Source organism: Ornithodoros turicata, unplaced genomic scaffold (genome assembly GCF_037126465.1).
Source record: "Ornithodoros turicata isolate Travis unplaced genomic scaffold, ASM3712646v1 Chromosome12, whole genome shotgun sequence".
NCBI lineage: Eukaryota > Metazoa > Arthropoda > Arachnida > Ixodida > Argasidae > Ornithodoros > Ornithodoros turicata.
In genome coordinates this window covers 4694600-4702950 of record NW_026999301.1, presented here as the reverse complement: position 1 = coordinate 4702950, position 8351 = coordinate 4694600, and positions in this window count along the sequence as shown.

Below are 8351 nucleotides of genomic sequence, written 5' to 3'. Positions count from 1 at the left end.
TCTATACCAATACAAAGAAGATATTCCACTTCACCACATAGCACACTCCTAGCCAACAAACAGAACAAAGAACGACACGAACACAAGAGGAAATAAAATCTATACCACTACAAAGAAGATATTCCACTTCACCACATAGCACACTCCTAGCCAGCAAACAGAATAAAGAACGACACGAACACAAGAGGAAATAAAATCTATACCACTACAAAGAAGATATTCCACTTCACCACATAGCACGCTCCTAGCCAACAAACAGAACAAAGAACGACACGAACACAAGAGGAAATAAAATCTATACCACTACAAAGAAGATATTCCACTTCACCACATAGCACACTCCTAGCCAACAAACAGAACAAAGAACGACACGAACACAAGAGGAAATAAAATCTATACCAATACAAAGAAGATATTCCACTTCATCACATAGCACACTCCTAGCCAGCAAACAGAATAAAGAACGACACGAACACAAGAGGAAATAAAATCTATACCACTACAAAGAAGATATTCCACTTCACCACATAGCACACTCCTAGCCAACAATCAGAACAAAGAACGACACGAACACAAGAGGAAATAAAATCTATACCAATACAAAGAAGATATCCCACTTCACCACATAGCACACTCCTAGCCAACAAACAGAATAAAGAACGACACGAACACAAGAGGAAATAAAATCTATACCAATACAAAGAAGATATTCCACTTCACCACATAGCACACTCCTAGCCAACAAACAGAACAAAGAACGACACGAACACAAGAGGAAATAAAATCTATACCAATACAAAGAAGATATTCCACTTCACCACATAGCACACTCCTAGCCAACAAACAGAACAAAGAACGACACGAACACAAGAGGAAATAAAATCTATACCAATACAAAGAAGATATTCCACTTCACCACATAGCACGCTCCTAGCCAACAAACAGAACAAAGAACGACACGAACACAAGAGGAAATAAAATCTATACCACTACAAAGAAGATATTCCACTTCACCACATAGCACACTCCTAGCCAACAAACAGAACAAAGAACGACACGAACACAAGAGGAAATAAAATCTATACCAATACAAAGAAGATATTCCACTTCACCACATAGCACACTCCTAGCCAACAAACAGAACAAAGAACGACACGAACACAAGAGGAAATAAAATCTATACCAATACAAAGAAGATATTCCACTTCACCACATAGCACACTCCTAGCCAACAAACAGAACAAAGAACGACACGAACACAAGAGGAAATAAAATCTATACCAATACAAAGAAGATATTCCACTTCACCACATAGCACGCTCCTAGCCAACAAACAGAACAAAGAACGACACGAACACAAGAGGAAATAAAATCTATACCAATACAAAGAAGATATTCCACTTCACCACATAGCACACTCCTAGCCAACAAACAGAATAAAGAACGACACGAACACAAGAGGAAATAAAATCTATACCAATACAAAGAAGATATTCCACTTCACCACATAGCACACTCCTAGCCAACAATCAGAACAAAGAACGACACGAACACAAGAGGAAATAAAATCTATACCAATACAAAGAAGGTATCGCACTTCACCACATAGCACACTCCTAGCCAACAAACAGAATAAAGAACGACACGAACACAAGAGGAAATAAAATCTATACCAATACAAAGAAGATATTCCACTTCACCACATAGCACACTCCTAGCCAACAAACAGAATAAAGAACGACACGAACACAAGAGGAAATAAAATCTATACCAATACAAAGAAGATATTCCACTTCACCACATAGCACACTCCTAGCCAACAATCAGAACAAAGAACGACACGAACACAAGAGGAAATAAAATCTATACCAATACAAAGAAGGTATCGCACTTCACCACATAGCACACTCCTAGCCAACAAACAGAATAAAGAACGACACGAACACAAGAGGAAATAAAATCTATACCACTACAAAGAAGATATTCCACTTTACCACATAGCACACTCCTAGCCAACAAACAGAATAAAGAACGACACGAACACAAGAGGAAATAAAATCTATACCAATACAAAGAAGATATTCCACTTCACCACATAGCACACTCCTAGCCAACAAACAGAATAAAGAACGACACGAACACAACAGGAAATAAAATCTATACCAATACAAAGAAGATATTCCACTTCACCACATAGCACACTCCTAGCCAACAATCAGAACAAAGAACGACACGAACACAAGAGGAAATAAAATCTATACCAATACAAAGAAGATATCCCACTTCACCACATAGCACACTCCTAGCCAACAATCAGAACAAAGAACGACACGAACACAAGAGGAAATAAAATCTATACCAATACAAAGAAGATATCCCACTTCACCACATAGCACACTCCTAGCCAACAAACAGAATAAAGAACGACACGAACACAAGAGGAAATAAAATCTATACCACTACAAAGAAGATATTCCACTTTACCACATAGCACACTCCTAGCCAACAAACAGAATAAAGAACGACACGAACACAAGAGGAAATAAAATCTATACCAATACAAAGAAGATATTCCACTTCACCACATAGCACACTCCTAGCCAACAAACAGAATAAAGAACGACACGAACACAAGAGGAAATAAAATCTATACCAATACAAAGAAGATATTCCACTTCACCACATAGCACACTCCTAGCCAACAATCAGAACAAAGAACGACACGAACACAAGAGGAAATAAAATCTATACCAATACAAAGAAGATATCCCACTTCACCACATAGCACACTCCTAGCCAACAATCAGAACAAAGAACGACACGAACACAAGAGGAAATCAAATATATACCAATACAAAGAAGATATCCCACTTCACCACATAGCACACTCCTAGCCAACAAACAGAATAAAGAACGACACGAACACAAGAGGAAATAAAATCTATACCAATACAAAGAAGATATTCCACTTCACCACATAGCACACTCCTAGCCAACAAACAGAATAAAGAACGACACGAACACAAGAGGAAATAAAATCTATACCAATACAAAGAAGATATTCCACTTCACCACATAGCACACTCCTATCCAACAATCAGAACAAAGAACGACACGAACACAAGAGGAAATAAAATCTATACCAATACAAAGAAGATATCCCACTTCACCACATAGCACACTCCTAGCCAACAAACAGAACAAAGAACGACACGAACACAAGAGGAAATAAAATCTATACCAATACAAAGAAGATATTCCACTTCACCACATAGCACACTCCTAGCCAACAATCAGAACAAAGAACGACACGAACACAAGAGGAAATAAAATCTATACCAATACAAAGAAGATATTCCACTTCACCACATAGCACACTCCTAGCCAACAAACAGAATAAAGAACGACACGAACACAAGAGGAAATAAAATCTATACCAATACAAAGAAGATATTCCACTTCACCACATAGCACACTCCTAGCCAACAAACAGAACAAAGAACGACACGAACACAAGAGGAAATAAAATCTATACCAATACAAAGAAGATATTCCACTTCACCACATAGCACACTCCTAGCCAACAAACAGAACAAAGAACGACACGAACACAAGAGGAAATAAAATCTATACCAATACAAAGAAGATATTCCACTTCACCACATAGCACACTCCTAGCCAACAAACAGAATAAAGAACGACACGAACACAAGAGGAAATAAAATCTATACCAATACAAAGAAGATATTCCACTTCACCACATAGCACACTCCTAGCCAACAATCAGAACAAAGAACGACACGAACACAAGAGGAAATAAAATCTATACCAATACAAAGAAGATATCCCACTTCACCACATAGCACACTCCTAGCCAACAAACAGAACAAAGAACGACACGAACACAAGAGGAAATAAAATCTATACCAATACAAAGAAGATATTCCACTTCACCACATAGCACACTCCTAGCCAACAATCAGAACAAAGAACGACACGAACACAAGAGGAAATAAAATCTATACCAATACAAAGAAGATATTCCACTTCACCACATAGCACACTCCTAGCCAACAATCAGAACAAAGAACGACACGAACACAAGAGGAAATAAAATCTATACCAATACAAAGAAGGTATCGCACTTCACCACATAGCACACTCCTAGCCAACAAACAGAATAAAGAACGACACGAACACAAGAGGAAATAAAATCTATACCACTACAAAGAAGATATTCCACTTTACCACATAGCACACTCCTAGCCAACAAACAGAATAAAGAACGACACGAACACAAGAGGAAATAAAATCTATACCAATACAAAGAAGATATTCCACTTCACCACATAGCACACTCCTAGCCAACAAACAGAATAAAGAACGACACGAACACAACAGGAAATAAAATCTATACCAATACAAAGAAGATATTCCACTTCACCACATAGCACACTCCTAGCCAACAATCAGAACAAAGAACGACACGAACACAAGAGGAAATAAAATCTATACCAATACAAAGAAGATATCCCACTTCACCACATAGCACACTCCTAGCCAACAATCAGAACAAAGAACGACACGAACACAAGAGGAAATAAAATCTATACCAATACAAAGAAGATATCCCACTTCACCACATAGCACACTCCTAGCCAACAAACAGAATAAAGAACGACACGAACACAAGAGGAAATAAAATCTATACCACTACAAAGAAGATATTCCACTTTACCACATAGCACACTCCTAGCCAACAAACAGAATAAAGAACGACACGAACACAAGAGGAAATAAAATCTATACCAATACAAAGAAGATATTCCACTTCACCACATAGCACACTCCTAGCCAACAAACAGAATAAAGAACGACACGAACACAAGAGGAAATAAAATCTATACCAATACAAAGAAGATATTCCACTTCACCACATAGCACACTCCTAGCCAACAATCAGAACAAAGAACGACACGAACACAAGAGGAAATAAAATCTATACCAATACAAAGAAGATATCCCACTTCACCACATAGCACACTCCTAGCCAACAATCAGAACAAAGAACGACACGAACACAAGAGGAAATCAAATATATACCAATACAAAGAAGATATCCCACTTCACCACATAGCACACTCCTAGCCAACAAACAGAATAAAGAACGACACGAACACAAGAGGAAATAAAATCTATACCAATACAAAGAAGATATTCCACTTCACCACATAGCACACTCCTAGCCAACAAACAGAATAAAGAACGACACGAACACAAGAGGAAATAAAATCTATACCAATACAAAGAAGATATTCCACTTCACCACATAGCACACTCCTATCCAACAATCAGAACAAAGAACGACACGAACACAAGAGGAAATAAAATCTATACCAATACAAAGAAGATATCCCACTTCACCACATAGCACACTCCTAGCCAACAAACAGAACAAAGAACGACACGAACACAAGAGGAAATAAAATCTATACCAATACAAAGAAGATATTCCACTTCACCACATAGCACACTCCTAGCCAACAATCAGAACAAAGAACGACACGAACACAAGAGGAAATAAAATCTATACCAATACAAAGAAGATATTCCACTTCACCACATAGCACACTCCTAGCCAACAAACAGAATAAAGAACGACACGAACACAAGAGGAAATAAAATCTATACCAATACAAAGAAGATATTCCACTTCACCACATAGCACACTCCTAGCCAACAAACAGAACAAAGAACGACACGAACACAAGAGGAAATAAAATCTATACCAATACAAAGAAGATATTCCACTTCACCACATAGCACACTCCTAGCCAACAAACAGAACAAAGAACGACACGAACACAAGAGGAAATAAAATCTATACCAATACAAAGAAGATATTCCACTTCACCACATAGCACACTCCTAGCCAACAAACAGAATAAAGAACGACACGAACACAAGAGGAAATAAAATCTATACCAATACAAAGAAGATATTCCACTTCACCACATAGCACACTCCTAGCCAACAATCAGAACAAAGAACGACACGAACACAAGAGGAAATAAAATCTATACCAATACAAAGAAGGTATCGCACTTCACCACATAGCACACTCCTAGCCAACAAACAGAATAAAGAACGACACGAACACAAGAGGAAATAAAATCTATACCACTACAAAGAAGATATTCCACTTTACCACATAGCACACTCCTAGCCAACAAACAGAATAAAGAACGACACGAACACAAGAGGAAATAAAATCTATACCAATACAAAGAAGATATTCCACTTCACCACATAGCACACTCCTAGCCAACAAACAGAATAAAGAACGACACGAACACAACAGGAAATAAAATCTATACCAATACAAAGAAGATATTCCACTTCACCACATAGCACACTCCTAGCCAACAATCAGAACAAAGAACGACACGAACACAAGAGGAAATAAAATCTATACCAATACAAAGAAGATATCCCACTTCACCACATAGCACACTCCTAGCCAACAATCAGAACAAAGAACGACACGAACACAAGAGGAAATAAAATCTATACCAATACAAAGAAGATATCCCACTTCACCACATAGCACACTCCTAGCCAACAAACAGAATAAAGAACGACACGAACACAAGAGGAAATAAAATCTATACCACTACAAAGAAGATATTCCACTTTACCACATAGCACACTCCTAGCCAACAAACAGAATAAAGAACGACACGAACACAAGAGGAAATAAAATCTATACCAATACAAAGAAGATATTCCACTTCACCACATAGCACACTCCTAGCCAACAAACAGAATAAAGAACGACACGAACACAAGAGGAAATAAAATCTATACCAATACAAAGAAGATATTCCACTTCACTACATAGCACACTCCTAGCCAACAATCAGAACAAAGAACGACACGAACACAAGAGGAAATAAAATCTATACCAATACAAAGAAGATATCCCACTTCACCACATAGCACACTCCTAGCCAACAATCAGAACAAAGAACGACACGAACACAAGAGGAAATCAAATATATACCAATACAAAGAAGATATCCCACTTCACCACATAGCACACTCCTAGCCAACAAACAGAATAAAGAACGACACGAACACAAGAGGAAATAAAATCTATACCAATACAAAGAAGATATTCCACTTCACCACATAGCACACTCCTAGCCAACAAACAGAATAAAGAACGACACGAACACAAGAGGAAATAAAATCTATACCAATACAAAGAAGATATTCCACTTCACCACATAGCACACTCCTATCCAACAATCAGAACAAAGAACGACACGAACACAAGAGGAAATAAAATCTATACCAATACAAAGAAGATATCCCACTTCACCACATAGCACACTCCTAGCCAACAAACAGAACAAAGAACGACACGAACACAAGAGGAAATAAAATCTATACCAATACAAAGAAGATATTCCACTTCACCACATAGCACACTCCTAGCCAACAATCAGAACAAAGAACGACACGAACACAAGAGGAAATAAAATCTATACCAATACAAAGAAGATATTCCACTTCACCACATAGCACACTCCTAGCCAACAAACAGAATAAAGAACGACACGAACACAAGAGGAAATAAAATCTATACCAATACAAAGAAGATATTCCACTTCACCACATAGCACACTCCTAGCCAACAAACAGAACAAAGAACGACACGAACACAAGAGGAAATAAAATCTATACCAATACAAAGAAGATATTCCACTTCACCACATAGCACACTCCTAGCCAACAAACAGAACAAAGAACGACACGAACACAAGAGGAAATAAAATCTATACCAATACAAAGAAGATATTCCACTTCACCACATAGCACACTCCTAGCCAACAAACAGAATAAAGAACGACACGAACACAAGAGGAAATAAAATCTATACCAATACAAAGAAGATATTCCACTTCACCACATAGCACACTCCTAGCCAACAATCAGAACAAAGAACGACACGAACACAAGAGGAAATAAAATCTATACCAATACAAAGAAGATATCCCACTTCACCACATAGCACACTCCTAGCCAACAAACAGAACAAAGAACGACACGAACACAAGAGGAAATAAAATCTATACCAATACAAAGAAGATATTCCACTTCACCACATAGCACACTCCTAGCCAACAATCAGAACAAAGAACGACACGAACACAAGAGGAAATAAAATCTATACCAATACAAAGAAGATATTCCACTTCACCACATAGCACACTCCTAGCCAACAAACAGAATAAAGAACGACACGAACACAAGAGGAAATAAAATCTATACCAATACAAAGAAGA